This window comes from Bufo gargarizans, chromosome 4, assembly GCF_014858855.1.
Source record: "Bufo gargarizans isolate SCDJY-AF-19 chromosome 4, ASM1485885v1, whole genome shotgun sequence".
NCBI lineage: Eukaryota > Metazoa > Chordata > Amphibia > Anura > Bufonidae > Bufo > Bufo gargarizans.
In genome coordinates this window covers 419,661,536-419,680,071 of record NC_058083.1, presented here as the reverse complement: position 1 = coordinate 419,680,071, position 18,536 = coordinate 419,661,536, and the positions used below count along the sequence as shown (strand labels likewise).

Sequence of the window (18,536 nt, the reverse complement as noted above, 5' to 3'; positions counted from 1 at the left end):
GAGATATGTCAGTTTTGCAAAATTAGGCCTGGTCAGGAAGGGGGCAAATGGCCCAGATGGGAAGTGGTTAAGATCCAACAATGTAAAATAGGATTTATTGCCATTTTTCAAGTGGTCTTAAACTTTTGATCAGGACTGTATTTTCAGAGAGGAAGAGGCCCGCAGCTCCCGCACAGACAGTCTCTCCTATGTTGATAGAAGACGGAGGTGAAATTTCAGGCCAAGTTTTCTACAATAAATAAATGTTTTCTCTAAATAAAGTTTATTAGAAAAATGTAAACAGCAGTTACACTTTAAAAATCACCTAATTCATAAATATGGCAATACACTTCCACATTATACCTATATAGTACACAATGTTATGCTATTATAATAAGCCCTTAAAACATCCTCTCTGAATCAAACAATATGTTTAATCGGTCCAAAAAGAAAAGGAAAATTGGGAAATGTGCATACACTTATGTGAAATAAAGGGAAGAATGGCGGCAAGCAGTTTGTCAATCAGTGCCTACAGAATAGGGCCATTTTCCTACTGCATTAACGGTTGGTGTCTGACTGGACCCTTTATTTGTTAGGGCTCCTTACAGCAGTACCACCTGTACTCCTGGGAAGGTGACCTTGGTTGTGTGACACGTGTGTCTCCCAAATGTGGAGCATGATGTTCAGTGTCTGAAGAGATCTGGAATCACAGGATACCTGTCCTTTTGGCAATGATTTCTTGTCCCCTTCATTAAGGGTCATACATTAATGTTCTTATACATTGAGTTGAGGACATTCATAGTCCTGAGTCTTATGACTTGTCACCTGCAACACAAATAAATAAGAGAAACACACAGTAAATTATTAATTAACCACTATATTGAATCTGATCTCAGTGCAATTGTCATTTTCTAAACAGACTTAGGGATAAGTCACACAACAGTGTGCCGGCACCGCATTACAGATGCAAACACACGCATATACGAGCCCGACCATTTTGCACCGCATCACAGATGCAGACCAATTCACTTGAATGGGTCAGCAATCCGGAAGGTCTGGTGCAGAACGGAGGCACGGAACCCCACAAAAGCACTATAGAGTGCTTCTGTGGGGTTTCTGTCCGTGCCTCTGCACTGCAAAAAAGTAGTGCATGCACTACTTTTTTGCGGTGCGGACTGTCGGATGCAGAACTCTGACTCAATTCAAAAGAATGGGTCCGCATGCGATGGTTCTACAGTCATTGTTTGTGCATTGCAGACTTCAATTTGAGGTCCAGAGCACAGGCCCAGCTGGCACACAACCGTGTGCATGAGCCCTTAGGCCTCTTTCACACGAGCGTGTCCGGATAAGGTCCTGATGCGTTGAGGAAAACCTGCGCGAATAGGTACCCAATTGCAGTCAGTTTTGACTGTGATTGCGTTCCTTTGTTCAGTTTTTATCGCGCGGGTGCAATGTGTTTTGCACGCGCGTGATAAAAAACTGACTGTGGTACTTAGACCCGAACTTCTACACAGAAGTTCAGTTTGGGTTCAAGGTTGTGTAGATTGTATTGTTTCACCTTATAACATGGTTATAAGGAAAAATAATAGCATTCTGAATACAGAATGCATAGTACAATAGGGCTGGAGGGGCTAAAAAAAATAAAAAAAATTTAACTCACCTTAATCCACTTGTTTGCGCAGCCGGCATCTCTTCTGTCTTCTTCTTTGAGGAATAGGACCTTTAATGACGTACCGGCGCTCATCACATGGTCCGTCACATTATCCACCACCATGGTAATGGTTTGTGGGATGAGCGCAGTGACGTCATCAAAGGTCCTATTCCTCAAAGAAGAAGACAGAAGAGATGCCGGCTGCGAGAACAAGTGGATTAAGGCGAGTTGTATTCAGAATGCTATTATTTTCACTTATAACCATGTTATAAGGGAAAATAATAATGATCGGGTCGCCATCCCGATCGTTTCATAGCAACCGTGTGTGAAAATCGCACCGCATCCGCACTTGCTTGTGATTTTCACGCAGCCCTATTCACTTCTATGGGGCCTGTGTTGCATGAAAAACGCACAAAATAGAGCTTGCTGCGATTTTCACGCAACGCACAAGTGATGCGTGAAAATCATTGCTCATGTGCACCTCCCCATAGAAATAAATGGGTCCGGATTCAGTGCGGGTGCAATGCGTTCACCTCACGTGTGCATGAGCCCTTACTGTAGGCCTCCATTCACATGTCAGTAATTGTGAGCCAAAACCAGGTGCGGCTCTAAACACAGAACAGGTGCAGATCTTTCCCTTATACCTTATGTCTGTGGAGGCTCCAGTCCTGGTTTGGGCTCACAATCACTGATGGAAATCACTGACCAACACACTGATGTGTGAATGAGGCTTTACTTGGGCTCTGAAAGTCCCTCCCTGTGGAAGGACTGCAGCTTTTACCATCAAACTGTAGGATTTTTAATGTGCTGACTGGATCCAGACACATCAGCATGTGCTGAAGGTTACTAAGGCCTAGTTCACACTTCAGTGATTTCCATCAGGGATTGTGAGCCAAAACCAGAAGTGAAGCCTACACAAAGATAAGGCATAATAAAATGATTTGCATAGCTTTCTGTTCTGGACCAGCACTTGGTTTTGGCTCACAATCACTGATGGAAAAATCACTGAAGCGTGAACTAGGCATAACAACACTCATGTCTTGCAAACCAAAGCTCATATGCAATATTATCAGATGAAAATTAGAGCTGGGTCTTCTGTGTGAATGGAACAGTAGTGCACATGTCAGTCCACTGTCCATGGGTTCTAACAGAACATTGTGTACTCAGGGATCCCCGTTCTTGCGATTGCTGGGTATGCCTGTAGTCCAACCACCAGGAATCATACATTTACCCTGTGAATAGGTGATACAGTTCTGATCAAAAGTTTAAGGCCTCTTTCAGACGGGCGTTGCGAGAAAAAGTATGGGTGCGTTGCGGGAACATACGCAATTTTTCAGCGCAAGTGCAAAACATTGTAATGCGTTTTGCACTCGCGTGAGAAAAATTGGCATGTTTGGTACCTAAACCCGAACTTCTTCACAGAAGTTCGGGCTTGGGATCGGTGTTCTGTAGATTGTATTATTTTCTCTTATAACATGGTTATACAGAATGCATAGTAAAATAGCGCTGGAGGGGTTAAATTTTATTTTATTTTTAAATGTAACTCACCTTAATTCACTTGATCGCGCAGCCGACATCTCTTCTTTCTTTGCTTTGTGCAGGAACAGGACCTGTGGTGACGTCACTCCGGTCATGGTCCATCACATGATCCATCACCATGGTAAAAGATCATGTGATGGATCATGTGATGACCAAAGTGACGTCACCACAGGTCCTGTTCCTGCACAAAGCAAAGAAAGAAGACAGAAGAGATGCTGGCTGCGCGATCAAGTGGATTAAGGTCAGTTAAATTACAAACCAGATTCCAAAAAAGTTGGGACACTAAACAAATTGTGAATAAAAACTGAATGCAATGATGTGGAGATGGCAAATGTCAATATTTTATTTGTAATAGAACGTAGATGACAGATCAAACGTTTTAATCCCAGTAAATGTATAATTTTAAAGGAAAAATACGTTGATTCAAATTTTCACGGTGTCAACAAATCCCCAAAAAGTTGGGACAAGTAGCAATAAGAGGCTGGAAAAAGTAAATTTGAGCATAACGAAGAGCTGGAAGACCAATTAACACTAATTAGGTCAATTGGCAACATGATTGGATAGAGGATCACCAATTCCCACAATGTTGCGCAGAAAGATAGTGGATCAATATCAGAAAGGTGTTACCCATCGAAAAATCGCAAAGACTTTGCATCTATCATCATCAACTGTGCATAACATCATCCGAAGATTCAGAGAATCTGGAACAATCTCTGTGCGTAAGGGTCAAGGCCATTAAACCATACTGGATGCCCGTGATCTCCGGGCCCTTAAACGACACTGCACCACAAACAGGAATGCTACTGTAAAGGAAATCACAGAATGGGCTCAGGAATACTTCCAGAAACCATTGTCAGTGAACACAATTCACTGTGCCATCCGCCGTTGCCAGCTGAAACTCTACAGTGCAAAGAAGAAGCCATTTCTAAGCAAGATCCACAAGCTCAGGCGTTTTCACTGGGCCAGGGATCATTTAAAATGGAGTGTGGCAAAATAGTAGACTGTTCTGTGGTCAGACGAGTCACAATTCGAAGTTCTTTTTGGAAATCTGGGACTCCATATCATCCGGACCAAAGAGGACAAGGACAACCCAAGTTGTTATCAACGCTCAGTTCAGAAGCCTGCATCTCTGATGGTATGGGGTTGCATGAGTGCGTGTGGCATGGGCAGCTTGCATGTCTGGAAAGGCACCATCAATGCAGAAAAATATATTCAGGTTCTAGAACAACATATGCTCCCATCCAGACGTCATCTCTTTCAGGGAAGACCCTGCATTTTTCAACAAGATAATGCCAGACCACATTCTGCATCAATCACAACATCATGGATGCGTAGGAGAAGGATCCGGGTACTGAAATGGCCAGTCTGCAGTCCAGATCTTTCACCTATAGAGAACATTTGGCGCATCATAGAGAGGAAGGTGCAACAAAGAAGGCCCAAGACGATTGAACAGTTAGAGGCCTGTATTAGACAAGAATGGGAGAGCATTCCTATTTCTAAACTTGAGAAACTGGTCTCCTCGGTCCCCAGACGTCTGTTGAGTGTTGTAAGAAGAAGGGGAGATGCCACACAGTGGTGAAAATGGCCTTGTCCCAACTTTTTGGGGATTTGTTGACACCATGAAATTCTGATTCAACATATTTTTCCCTTAAAGAGGACCTTTCACTAGTATACAAACTAAAAACGAACTATACCTGTGGGCAGAGCGGCGCCCAGGGGTCCCCCTGCACTTACTAGTATGCCTGGGCGCCGCTCCGTTCGCCCGGTATAGGCTCCGGTGTCTCAGCTCCGTCTGTTGTACTGGACTGATTTTTTTGTAGGAGGCGTGTCCCTTACTGCAGCACTGGCCAATCGCAGCGCACAGCTCATAGCCAGGCTATGAGCTGTGCGCTGCGATTTGCCAGCACTGCAGCAAGGGACACGCCTCCTACAAAAAAATCTGTCCAGTACAACAGACGGAGCTGAGACACCGGAGCCTATACCGGGCGAACGGAGCAGCGCCCAGGCATACTAGTAAGTGCAGGGGGACCCCTGGGCGCCGCTCTTCCCACAGGTGTAGTTAGTTTTTAGTTTGTACACTAGTGAAAGGTCCTCTTTAAAATGGTACATTTTCACAGTTTAAACTTTTGTTCCGTGATTTATGTTCTATTCTGAATAAAATATTAGAAGTTGGCATCTCCACATCATTGCATTCAGTTTTTATTCACGATTTGTAAATTGTCCCAACTTTTTTGGAATCCGGTTTGTATTATTTATTTATTTTTTCCCCTCCAGCGCTATTGTACTATGCATTCTGTATTCAGAATACTATTATTTTCCCTTATAACCATGTTATAAGGGAAAATAATAATGATTGGGTCTCCATCAAGATAGTCTCCTAGCAACCGTGCGTGAAAATCGCACCGCATCCGCACTTGCTTGCGGATGCTTGCGATTTTCACGCAACCCCATTCATTTCTATGGGGCCTGCGTTACGTGAAAAACGCACAAAATAGAACATGCTGCGATTTTCACACAACTCACAAGTGATGCGTGAAAATCACAGCTCATGTGAACAGCCCCATAGAAATGAATGGGTCGGGATTCAGTGCGGGTGCAATGCGTTCAACTCATGCTGGAATACTCGCCCGTGTGAAAGGGGCCTAAGACCACTTGAAAAAATGTCAAAATATCATATTTAGCATGGCTGGATCTTAACAAGGTTCCAAGTAGAGCTTCAACATGCAACAAAAAGAAATGGGAGTGAGACAAAACATTTTTTGAGCATTCAATTTAATGAAAACAAAGAATAAACTGAAATAGGCTGTTTTTCAGCTGATCAAAAGTTTAGGACCACACCTCCCAAAAAAAAAAAAAAAAAAAAAAAAAAAAAAAGGAAACCCCCCCAAAACAGAAATCCAACTTCCAAACATGAAATCAGTAATGAGTAGCTCCGCCGTTATTGTTTATCACTTAAAAAATGTGTTTCGGCATGCTTGATGCAAGCGTTTCCATGAGGTGAGTGGGAACATTTCTCCAAGTGGTCAAGACGGCCGCACGAAGGCCATCTACTGTCTGGAACTGTTGTCCATTTTGTAAACTTCACTTGCCATCCATACCCAAAGGTTCTCAATTGGATTTAGATCAAGGGAACACACAGGATGGGCCAAAAGAGTGATGTTATTCTCCTGGAAGAAGTCCCTTGTCCTGCGGGCATTGTGTACTGTAGTGTTATGCTGTTGAAAAAGCCAGTCGTTACCACACAGACGAGGGCCCTCAGTCATGAGGAATGCTCTCTGCAACATCTGGACATAGCCAGCGGCCTTTTGACGACCCTGCACTTCCTGAAGCTCTATTGTTCCACTGAAGGAAAAAGCACCCCAGACCATTATGGCGCCACCTCCACTGTGGCGCGTAGAAAACATCTCAGGTGGGATCTGCTTGTCATGCCAGTAACGTTGGAAACCATCAAAACCATCAAGGTTACATTTTTTCTCATCAGATAATAAAACTTTCTTCCACCTTTGAATATGCCATGTTTGGTGCTCTCTTGCAAAGTCCAAATGAGCAGTTCTGTGGCATTCAAGGAGACAAGATCTTTGAAGACGTTTTTTGTTTTTGAAGCCCTTCAGTCTCAGATGCAGTCTGATGGTTATGGGGCTGCAGTCAGCACTAGTAAGGGCCTTAATTTGGGTCAAGGATCGTCCAATGTCTTGACGGACAGCCAATTGGATCCTCCGGCTCATTGCTGGTGAAATTTTTTTGGGTCTTCCACATGACTTTTTTGTTCCATAACCCTCACGATCATTTAAGAAATTCCTAATGACCATCTTACTGCGTCCCACCTCAGCAGCGATGGCGCGCTGCGAGAGACCCTGCTTATGCAGTTCAACAACCCGACCATGTTCAAAAAGGGAGAGTTTTTTTTACTTTGCCATCACAACGTGTGACTACCTGACAGAAAATTACAATGAATCCACATCTTTGCACAGATTTGGCCTTTTAAAGGCATGTGGTCCTAAACTTTTGATCAGCTGAAAAACAGCCTGTTTCAGTTTATTCGTTGTTTTCATTAAATTGAATGCACAAAAAATGTTTTGTCTCACTCCCATTTCTTCTTGTTGCATGTTGAAGCTCTACTTGGAACCTTGTTAAGATCCAGCCATGCTAAATATGATTTTTGCCATTTTTTAAGTGGTCTTAAACTTGGTTTGGGGGGGGGGGGGGGGTAACCCATTTAACCCCTTAGGCATGACATACAGGTAGACGAGCAGGCTCAGAAACTGTGCGATGGCGCAGCACAATGGTGACAGCATGTAAAAATATCACATTTTACATAAATATTCAGACTTCAGAGGTTTACATCTGCCTGAGAGTGCTTATTGCCCACATACTGGGAAACTGTGGGGCAGACGGGCTTATACGAAAATTTGCTATGGGGCCCTATGAGAGGATAGGTCAACATAATAAAGCGAACAACCCCTTTAGGGCCTTTTCAGGCCTGGTCATAAAAGGATTAATGCTTGCCTATGGACCAGGATTACTTAGTGTTTTTCTGTAGTGTCTAGACTCAGCCCTAAAAAGAATGTAATGTATGGCATATGACAGCTGTGGCCACTGACTGTGCAGTAGTCACATGTTAGCCACTTTTTAAAAGGGGTTGTTCTACACCAGGGTTGCACAACCTTTTTTGGTCTGAGGGCCGTATTGTCACATCACTATATTTCAAGGGGCCGCAATTGCATTGGCCTTTTACAAAAACACGTGCAAAGTGACTGTTATCGACGATGATCGCTGTTATAGTCATTCCTCCTTAATTTAGTTATATTGATTATTGGTAACCAATTCCTGTTTACACAGGGAGATGTGCTGCAGATAATCGTACATCTTTCATGCCGATAAAATATGCAAATTAGCCAACAAACGAGTGATTCCTTGTTTATTGACTGATCAGCTGTACGATTATACAGGACAGATATGAGCGCTCCTATGAACACTTGTTCCCAGCAATTGTCCTGAATATCGTGCTGCAGCATAGCCCCTGGAACCAAAGAGTTATACTTACCATCCCCCGCCGCTCTGGCCCTCCGAACTGCCCCCATCTTCTAGTCCCCGTGCTGTTTACACCTGGGAGTGCATGGACATGGTCATACACCACTCCAGCCAATGACTGGCTTCAGCGGTAATGTGGCCAGACGCAGCATGTCACCACTGAAGCCAGTCATTGACTAGAGAGGTGTATGTGACCATGGCCATGCACTGCCAGGTGTAAACAGCGTGGGATCCAGAAAATGGAGGCAGCAGGGGCAGGGCAGAGGACCGGAGAGTCATGGAGCAGGAAATCATGAATCTTCTATTTCAGGGGCCATGCAGCATGAAGTTGTTTAAAAAAAAGTGGCAACATTCTGCCTCCTATTCCTAAATCAGTGCAGAGGATGGAACTCGCCGGTTATTACCTCCTCCTGCCCCCCAGTTACAGGTGCCCTGCAGTAACCACTAAGCACTTTACCCTGCTAGTGGGGAAAACACTCATTGGTTAACGCTTTAATGACCAGGCCTGAAAAGGCTCAATGACCAGACACTTTTTTGTGATTTAGCGCATGTAGTGGTTCAAACAGTTGTAACTATCTTATTTGTTAGACTACCAAAATCATTTTTGCAACAACTTTTTATGACATTTTATTAAATTTTTTGTAGTTTTATTTGGGGTAAACTGTACAAAACTGTTTTAAAAAGTATATATTTTTTCAAACTATAGCTCCTTCTTTAAATATGCAAACTGACAACAAAATAAATTATTATAATTCATTCCCTATTTTGTGTAGGTCATTTTGTTATATACTATGTATAGTTTCACGTGAATAGGGTGGTAATGGTGACAGTTTTGGTTGGTGTGGGTGTTTGTTTTTAAATTATTATTTTTTTAACTTAATTTTTAATATACATTACAGACCAAAAGTTTGGACACACCTTCTCATTCAAAGAGTTTTCTTTATTTTCATGACTATGAAAATTGTAGATTCACACTGAAGGCATCAAAACTATGAATTAACACATGTGGAATTATATACATAACAAAAAAGTGTGAAACAACAGAAAATATGTCATATTCTAGGTTCTTCAAAGTAGCCACCTTTTGCTTTGATTACTGCTTTGCACACTCTTGGCATTCTCTTGATGAGCTTCAATAGGTAGTCACCTGAAATGGTTTTCACTTCACAGGTGTGCCCTGTCAGGTTTAATAAGTGGTATTTCTTGCCTTATAAATGGGGTTGGGACCATCAGTTGCCTTGTGGAGAAGTCAGGTGGATCCACAGCTGATAGTCCTACTGAATAGACTGTTAGAATTTGTATTATGGCAAGAAAAAACGAGTGGCCATCATTACTTTAAGAAATGAAGGTCAGTCAGTCCGAAAAATTGGGAAAACTTTGAAAGTGTCCCCAAGTGCAGTCACAAAAACCATCAAGCGCTACAAAGAAACTGGCTCACATGCGGACCGCCCCAGGAAAGGAAGACCAAGAGTCACCTCTGCTGTGGAGGATAAATTCATCCGAGTCACCAGCCTCAGAAATCGCAGGTTAACAGCAGCTCAGATTAGAGACCAGGTAAATGCCACACAGAGTTCTAGCAGCAGACACATCTCTAGAACAACTGTTAAGAGGAGACTGTGTGAATCAGGCCTTCATGGTAGAATATCTGCTATGAAACCACTGCTAAGGACAGGCAACAAGCAGAAGAGACTTGTTTGGGCTAAAGAACACAAGGAATGGACATTAGGCCAGTGGAAATCTGTGCTTTGGTCTAATGAGTCAAAATTTGAGATCTTTGGTTCCAACCACCGTGTCTTTGTGCGACACAGAAAAGGTGAATGGATGGACTCTACATGCCTGGTTCCCACTGTGAAGCATGGAGGAGGTGTGATGGTGTGGGGGTGCTTTGCTGGTGACACTGTTGGGGATTTATTCTAAATTGAAGGCATACTGAACCAGCATGGCTACCACAGCATCTTGCAGCGGCATGCTATTCCATCCGGTTTGCGTTTAGTTGGACCATCATTTATTTTTCAACAGGACAATGACCCCAAACACACCTCCAGGCTGTGTAAGGGCTATTTGACCATGAAGGAGAGTGATGGGGTGCTGCGCCAGATGACCTGGCCTCCACAGTCACTGGACCTGAACCCAATCAAGATGGTTTGGCGTGAGCTGGACCGCAGAGTGAAGGGAAAAGGGCCAACAAGTGCTAAGGATCTCTGGGAACTTCTTCAAGACTGTTTCAGGTGACTACCTCTTGAAGCTCATCAAGAGAATGCCAAGCGTGTGCAAAGCAGTAATCAAAGCAAAAGGTGGCTACTTTGAAGAACTTAGAATATGACATATTTTCAGTTGTTTCACACTTTTTTGTTATGTATATAATTCCACATGTGTTAATTCATAGTTTTGATGCCTTCAGTGTGAATCTACAATTTTCATAGTCATGAAAATAAAGAAAACTCTTTGAATGAGAAGGTGTGTCCAAACTTTTGGTCTGTACTGTATTTCTGATACATAATATGTCCCCCAAGAGGTCATATTTTTTACTTTTATTTGTATTTTATTGTATTTTTTTATAATTGGTTTATTACTTTTTTATATATACAGTGGGATGAGAAAGTTTGGGCAACCTTGTTAATCGCCATGATTTTCCAGTATAAATCGTTGGTTGTTACGATAAAAAACGTCAGTTAAATATATCATATAGGAGACACACACAGTGATATTTGAGAAGTGAAATGAAGTTTATTGGATTTACAGAAAGTGTGCTATATTTGTTTAAACAAAATTAGGCAGGTCCATAAATTTGGGCACCACAAAAATGAAATGAAATCAATATTTAGTAGATCCTCCTTTTGCAGAAATTACAGCCGCTAAACGCTTCCTGTAGGTTCCAATAAGAGTCTGGATTCTGGTTGAAGGTATTTTGGACCATTCCTCTTTACAAAACATCTTTAGTTCATTCAGGTTTGATGGCTTCCGAGCATGGACAGCTATCTTCACACCACAGATTTTCAATTATATTCAGGTCTGGGGACTGAGATGGCCATTCCAGAACGTTGTACTTGTTCCCCTGCATAAATGCCTTAGTGGATTTTGAGCAGTGTTTAGGGTCGTTGTCTTGTTGAAAGATCCAGCCCCGGGGCAGCTTCAGCTTTGTCACTGATTCCTGGACATTGGTCTCCAGAATCTGCTGATACTGAGTGGAATCCATGCGTCCCTCAACTTTGACAAGATTCCCAGTCCCTGCACTGGCCACACAGCCCCACAGCATGATGGAACCACCACCATATTTTACTGTAGGTAGCAGGTGTTTTTCTTGGAATGTTGTGTTCTTTTTCCTCCATGCATAACGCCCCTTGTTATGGCCAAATAACTCAATTTTAGTTTCATCAGTCTATAGCACCTTATTCCAAATGTGCTTTAGCCCACCTCAAGCGGCACTTTTTGTGCTGTGGGTGGAGAAAAGGCTTCCTCTGCATCACTCTCGCATACAGCATCTCCTTGTGTAAAGTGTGCTGAATGGTTGAACGATGCACAGTGACTCCATCTGCAGCAAGATGATGTTGTAGGTCTTTGGTGCTGGTCTGTGGGTTGACTCTGACTGTTCTCACCATTCGTCGCTTCTGTCTAGCCGAGATTTTTCTTGGTCTGCCACTTCGAGCCTTAACTTGAACTGAGCCTGTGGTCTTCCATTTCCTCAATATGTTCCTCACTGTGGAAACAGACAGCTGAAATCTCTGAGGCAGCATTCTGTATCCTTCCCCTAAACCATGATGGTGAACAATCTTTGTCTTCAGGTTATTTGAGAGTTGTTTTGAGACCCCCATGTTGCTACTCTTCAGAGAAAATTAAAAGAGGAGGGAAACTTACAATTGACCCCCTTAAATACTCTTTCTCATAATTGGATTCACCTGTGTATGTAGGTCAGGGGTCACTGAGCTTACCAAGCCAATAATTAGTTCTAAAGGTTTTGGAATCAATAAAATGACAACAGTGCCCAAATTTATGCACCTGCCTAATTTTGTTTAAACAATTATAGCACACTTTCTGTAAATCCAATAAACTTCATTTCACTTCTCAGATATCACTGTGTGTGTCTCCCATATGATATATTTAACTGACGTTTTTTATCGTAACAACCAACGATTTATACAGGAAAATCATGACGATTAACAAGGTTGCCCAAACTTTCGCATTCCACTGTATATACAGGTCCTTCTAAAAAAAAGTTCATTATTTTCTGTAATGTACTGATAAACATTAGACTTTCATATATTTTAGATTCATTACACACCAACTGAAGGAGTTCAAGCCTTTTATTGTTTTAATATTGATGATTTTGGCATACAGCTCATGAAAACCCAAAATTCCTATCTCAAAAAATTAGCATATCATGAAAAGGTTCTCTAAACGAGCTATTAACCTAATCATCTGAATCAACTAATTAACTCTAAACACCTGCAAAAGATTCCTGAGGCTTTTAAAAACTCCCAGTCTGGTTCATTACTCAAAACCGCAATCATGGGTAAGACTGCCGACCTGACTGCTGTCCAGAAGGCCATCATTGACACCCTCAAGCTAGAGGGTAAGACACGGAAAGAAATTTCTGAACGAATAGGCTGTTCCCAGAGTGCTGTATCAAGGCACCTCAGTGGGAAGTCTGTGGGAAGGAAAAAGTGTGGCAGAAAACGCTGCACAACGAGAAGAGGTGACCGGACCCTGAGGAAGATTGTGGAGAAGGACCGATTCCAGACCTTGGGGGACCTGCGGAAGCAGTGGACTGAGTCTGGAGTAGAAACATCCAGAGCCACCGTGTGCAGGAAATGGGCTACAGGTGCCGCATTCCCCAGGTCAAGCCACTTTTGAACCAGAAACAGCGGCAGAAGCGCCTGACCTGGGCTACAGAGAAGCAGCACTGGACTGTTGCTCAGTGGTCCAAAGTGCTTTTTTCGGATGAAAGCAAATTTTGCATGTCATTCGGAAATCAAGGTGCCAGAGTCTGGAGGAAGACTGGGAAGAGGGAAATGCCAAAATGCCTGAAGTCCAGTGTCAAGTACCCACAGTCAGTGAAGGTCTGGGGTGCCATGTCAGCTGCTGGTGTTGGTCCACTGTGTTTTATCAAGGGCAGGGTCAATGCAGATAGCTATCAGGAGATTTTGGAGCACTTCATGCTTCCATCTGCTGAAAAGCTTTATGGAAATGAAGATTTCATTTTTCAGCACGACCTGGCACCTGCTCACAGTGCCAAAACCACTGGTAAATGGTTTACTGACCATGGTATTACTGTGCTCAATTGGCCTGCCAACTCTCCTGACCTGAACCCCATAGAGAATCTGTGGGAAATTGGGAAGAGAAAGTTGAGAGACGCAAGACCCAACACTCTGGATGAGCTTAAGGCCGCTATCGAAGCATCCTGGGCCTCCATAACACCTCAGCAGTGCCACAGGCTGATTGCCTCCATGCCACGCCGCATTGAAGCAGTCATTTCTGCAAAAGTATTGAGTGCATAACTGAACATAATTATTTGAAGGTTGACTTTTTTTGTATTAAAAACACTTTTCTTTTATTGGTCGGATTAAATATGCAAATTTTTTTCGATAGAATATTTGGATTTTCATGAGCTTTATGCCAAAATCATCAATATTAAAACAATAAAAGGCTTGAACTACTTCAGTTGGTGTGTAATGAATCTAAAATATATGAAAGTCTAATGTTTATCAGTACATTACAGAAAATAATGAACTTTATCACAATATGCAAATTTTTTGAGAAGGACCTGTATATATATATTTGTGGTCAAGGCTCCGGGGGGAGTGTGGGAACGAAGGAGGAGACACCGGACGTGGTGGGACCTAACTGGCTAGTGGTGTGCCTTTAGCCATGTGACACGGGTAGCCAAAAAAGGGGGCAAAACATGGATTTAGGCAGTTTATGATTTGAGAATTTATAAGACCAAACTGGAGAAAGCTTTGGCGATCTCGACCCGTGGATGTGGGATGTAACGGGAGAAACATGAAGATTGCCATCGTCCCATCTTTCGTATGACGTGAGCGGGAACGCCATGTTTGGAAGCTGCGGATGCGGCCCCTATCCGGAAAGAGTGCCCGGAGATGGAGGCAGCATGGAACCCCAGACCTGAAACTATGGAGCGAATGTGCCTGATGAATTGCGCGGATGTCATTGGAAGCACGGGGAAAGGCAGTAAGGGGCTGTCGGGAGTTCTCTCGTGGAGAATGGAGAGTAGCTGATTGAATACCGACACTGGGCACCAAGGATTGGACGAATTGAAATACTCGATCTGAACCGGTGGACCGACTTGGGAGGTTTTGGAGGAAAGTAGAGAGAAGGTGAAGTGGTCTGAACTACGGCGTAGCTGACCGATTGCTGGCCCTGGGTTCTGGGCTGAGGTGCAGCAGAATTCCCCAGGCCTGAGGAACCCATAGAAGCTGAGATAGAGGGCAGCTTTGAGGATCAGACTTCGGAAAGGGCCAAAAGGACTGCCATCTAGGGCGGCAGAAATTTTTGGGAATAAATCCCCTGTGACTGGTTGTCTGGAGGGAGTGGAAGGAGAAGAGAGCTTCTGGATGCCTCTCAAGGCCGCCTTGACCGCCTGGGAGGAAAAGAAAGAGGTGTGACTGGGGTGACTAATCATGTGGTGGTGCTGGATGCCCGCTAGGTAAAGTCTGATGGTGTTGTGGGACAATCGGAGCTCTTTGTGGCAGTATGCCAGGAAGGCCAGGATGAAAGAGACTCTGTCCCTGTCCCCCCTGGGATGAAGGTGTGCGAACCGCCTGAAGGTGTTCCACCCCGTGAGATAGTTGCGGGCTGAATTGACCGAGAGTGACCTGCGGATGAGACCGTGGGCTGCGGAAATGTACTCCTCTAGTCCATGATCAGGGCTTCGAACCCTGGTGGGTTGATCCCGACTCTCCGTGCTCCTGGCATGACCTGAAAAAACAAATTGAAATTTAAACGGGACAGAGCATCGGCTGCGGTATTTTTCTTTCCCTCTATGTGTCTGCAGGTGACATGAAAATTGTTCTGGAGAGACAGCCAGGTGAGCTTACGGACCAGACGCATGACCTTCGGTGAACTGGACCTACCCCTGGCGAGGATGTCGACGACTGCCTGGTTGTCGGTCATGAAACACACCGGCCTGTTACTCCATGACTGCCCCCAGATGAGAGCGGCTGCGACTATGGGGTAGACCTCGAGTAGGGGAGAGGACCTGGCAGCCTCCTGGTCCGAAGAGACCTGCGTGGGCCAAGGGCCCGCAAACCATTGGTCCCCGCAGATGGCCCCGAAACCGAGAGAAGCCGCAGCATCGGAGAAAACCAAGGGGGAGGCATCGTCCCACTGAGGAACGAAAAGGGAGATGCCATTCCAACTGGACAAGAATAGGGACCACATGGCCAGATCTGCCAACGCATCGCGTCCGAGGTAAATGAGGGCATGCTGATCAGAGGCTGTTGGGAGGAGTCTGAGCAGGCCGGCGGTGAATGATCTGCCCTGTGGCATGATCCTGGCGGCAAAGTTGAAGGACCCCAACAGAGACTGGAGTTCCAACTTTGACACCGTGTGGGTACCCACAAGCCTGGCCGAGTCCTTTAGCCTACTTAGTTTGTCCAGGGGAAGGCTGGCCTCCATTTTGACTGTGTCCAGGGTGATGCCCAGAAAGGTGATTACCCTGGAGGGGCCTTCCACCTTCGCTGGGGCCACTGGAACTTTCAGGCGATCGAACAGGCTGAGGAGGCTGACCAGCCTGTCCGGGGCATGCTCAGGCTGCTCGATGAGCAAGAAGTCGTCCAGATAGTGGATGACCCTCGGGCAGTGGACGTGATTGACCAGGACCCAGTGAAGAGCTTGGGCGAACTGGTCAAAGAGCCAAGGACTGCTCTTTGACCCGAATGTCAAGCGGGTGGCAAAATAATATTTTGCCCTCCATTTGATGCCGTAGAACTTCCACAGGTGGGGCAGGATAGGCAGCAACTTGAAGGCATCGGAGATGTCCGCTTTTGACAACCAAGCTCCTGCCCCGACCTGTAAGATGAGCTCCACGGCCTCGTCCAGTGAAGAGTACTGCATAGAGAATTCGTCCGACGGGACCAGGGAATTTAGGCTGGGGATGCTGGACGCATGAGGAGCGGACAGGTCGTAGATCAATCTCTTTTTATTAGATGATTTTTTGGTCACCAAACCTATGGGGCTGACTCGGTACACAGGGAAAGGGGACTCAGCAAATGGACCGATCATGAAGCCCTTCTGTAACTCCGCCTCCAGCAGTTCATCCACCGCCCCGGGATCCGCAAGAGAAGAGAGAAGGTTGGGGCACTCATGAGTGGACTGTGGAAGGGTGACTAGCCCTGTATGGAACCCCTCCGTAAAACCCTGTTTGAGGAACAGGACAAAACTGGGGTCATGATGTTGCTGGAGGAGGGAGAGTAACAGGTCAATGTTGACCCCGCCTAGTCACGGGCGTTTGGCCGTGCGTTGGGAACAAGAGGACTGAGGGTGGGCCCTAAAACAAATGGAGCAGATGTGCAAGGCTTTGCACTTATCGAAACTGCAGAAACCCAGGTTGAAATTATTGCAGATCTGATTCTTCCCTAGGAAGGTGATGGGACGACCTAGTTTGTCCGTGGCGGGGTTGGGTTTCTGCGCTCCGGAGCTGAACAATGGCCTGGCAGGGGATGGGTTAGGGACATGGGGGCACCAGTCAGAAGAATGGAGAACTGACTGGCAACCGGCACAAGCAGGGGATTTCAGCCCGGCGAAATGCCTGCAAAAGATCTCCATGTCCAAAACCGCCCAGTTGGTGACATGCTGGTGCTGGAGGAACGCTGCTGCCGCTTTGGCGGAGAAGGACCGGTGATATTCATAAAATGCGGAACCGCCATATTTGTATCCCAACTCAGTGACCTTGTACATGTATATGTCCAGTTCCTCCCTGCGGTGGGGATGAATGGAACACACGATGTCCCGGTACAGGCTGAAGGTCAGCATAAACTCAGGGATGGTTAGCTTCTTGTTGAGGCGGACGTCTTTGGACCTCAGTACCACTGACACATCACCGCAGGCGATTGTCCGGTTTTCGACCGTGTCATGGGTGGAGATCAGGATGGCGGCCAAATTGATGTCCTTCCCTGCCAGGATATCCCGCCTGATGTTTTCTGGTATGAAGAAAGCGGGGGCGATGTCGGGCGAAGCAAGGCTCGTACCTGGGGTGTTAGCGTAGGAGACGGAACAGCTTCAGCCTCTGCGGGAGGAGGAGGCGTGGCAATCGTGTTCTCGACGGCCTGGAGCCTGGAGTCGATGTGCGATATGGAAGATGCCAGGTTGTTGATGGTTGCATGGAGTTGGGTTAAGGAGAGCTGAATAGTTGACATGGAGACCAGGTCTTCAGCGGCTCCGGGTGGTTCGGGAGCCCTGGGTGACTGGGGAAAGAGCAGGCGATACAATTCCGCCTTTCGCGCTGATGCCGAGTGGCGGATCCCTTTCCTTTTGAGCTCGGCGACCAGCCTGGGGATGGTCCAGTGTCTGTAGGACGCGCGGCTGGCTGCCTCGGAGACCGCTGATTCTGGGATGGACATTGAGTCCTCAATGTCCGAAACGTGGGACATGGTCTCGGGGAGAGGGCACGCCGTTTGATTCGGACCCTGTTGGGAGGATCTGAATTGAAAAGACAAACTCATGCAAGAGAACCCCCAGAAGGGGGGAAAACAGGAATTTAAAAAAAAAAATATATATATTCTTACCTTGGGCCCAGCGGAACTTGGGGTGGAAAAGGGGAACCTGGGAATGAGCAAGAAAGAACCCGGGAAGGTCCGCAGGGAGGGTGAGACTTGCACCTCGTAACCTGGGATTGGTGAGTGAGGTGGAAATTTAACAGGTACCTGCGTGGAGAGGTGTACCAACAACATTTCTGAAAATGGAACTTACGCGGATGACGATCAGGAAAAGAACGAGACCTGAATGGGGAAAGAAAGAAATGACAACCTGAGCGGGTCAGGAATTACACGAGAGTGATGGAACGTGCCGGATGATCGGACTGAAGACCCCATGGTGTGCCAGGAGATGGTTGCTGGAGAAGAAGAAGACGGTGCCATGGCCGAGTGGCCCTTGTGAAGCCGTGATGGCAAGATAAAAACGAGAATGGAGGTGAGTGAAAGATGAAACATGAAAGACAAAAAGGCCTGCGCGTGAGGAAAAGAAGAAGCAAGAGCTGTTTGACAGGTGACTGGAAGGAGTTGGGTCCCGTGAAACAAACCGAAGGCCGAGATGCCTCTGGTGATGAGGCCTCAAATGTGCCAAAGTGGACTCCTACCAGAGCGACGGCCAGTGAGGCGACATG

General features: G+C 45.5%; 1 long non-coding RNA gene across 2 annotated transcripts in view; it reads right to left on the bottom strand.

Moving 5' to 3' along the window:
* Positions 1–283: 283 nt before the first annotated feature.
* Positions 284–18,536, bottom strand: part of LOC122934283 — an 898,769-nt gene continuing 880,516 nt past the window's right edge. For both annotated transcript variants that reach the window (XR_006388647.1, XR_006388648.1), the window contains one exon: positions 284–804. This is a non-coding gene — a long non-coding RNA (uncharacterized LOC122934283). The remainder of the gene's footprint in view (positions 805–18,536) is intronic.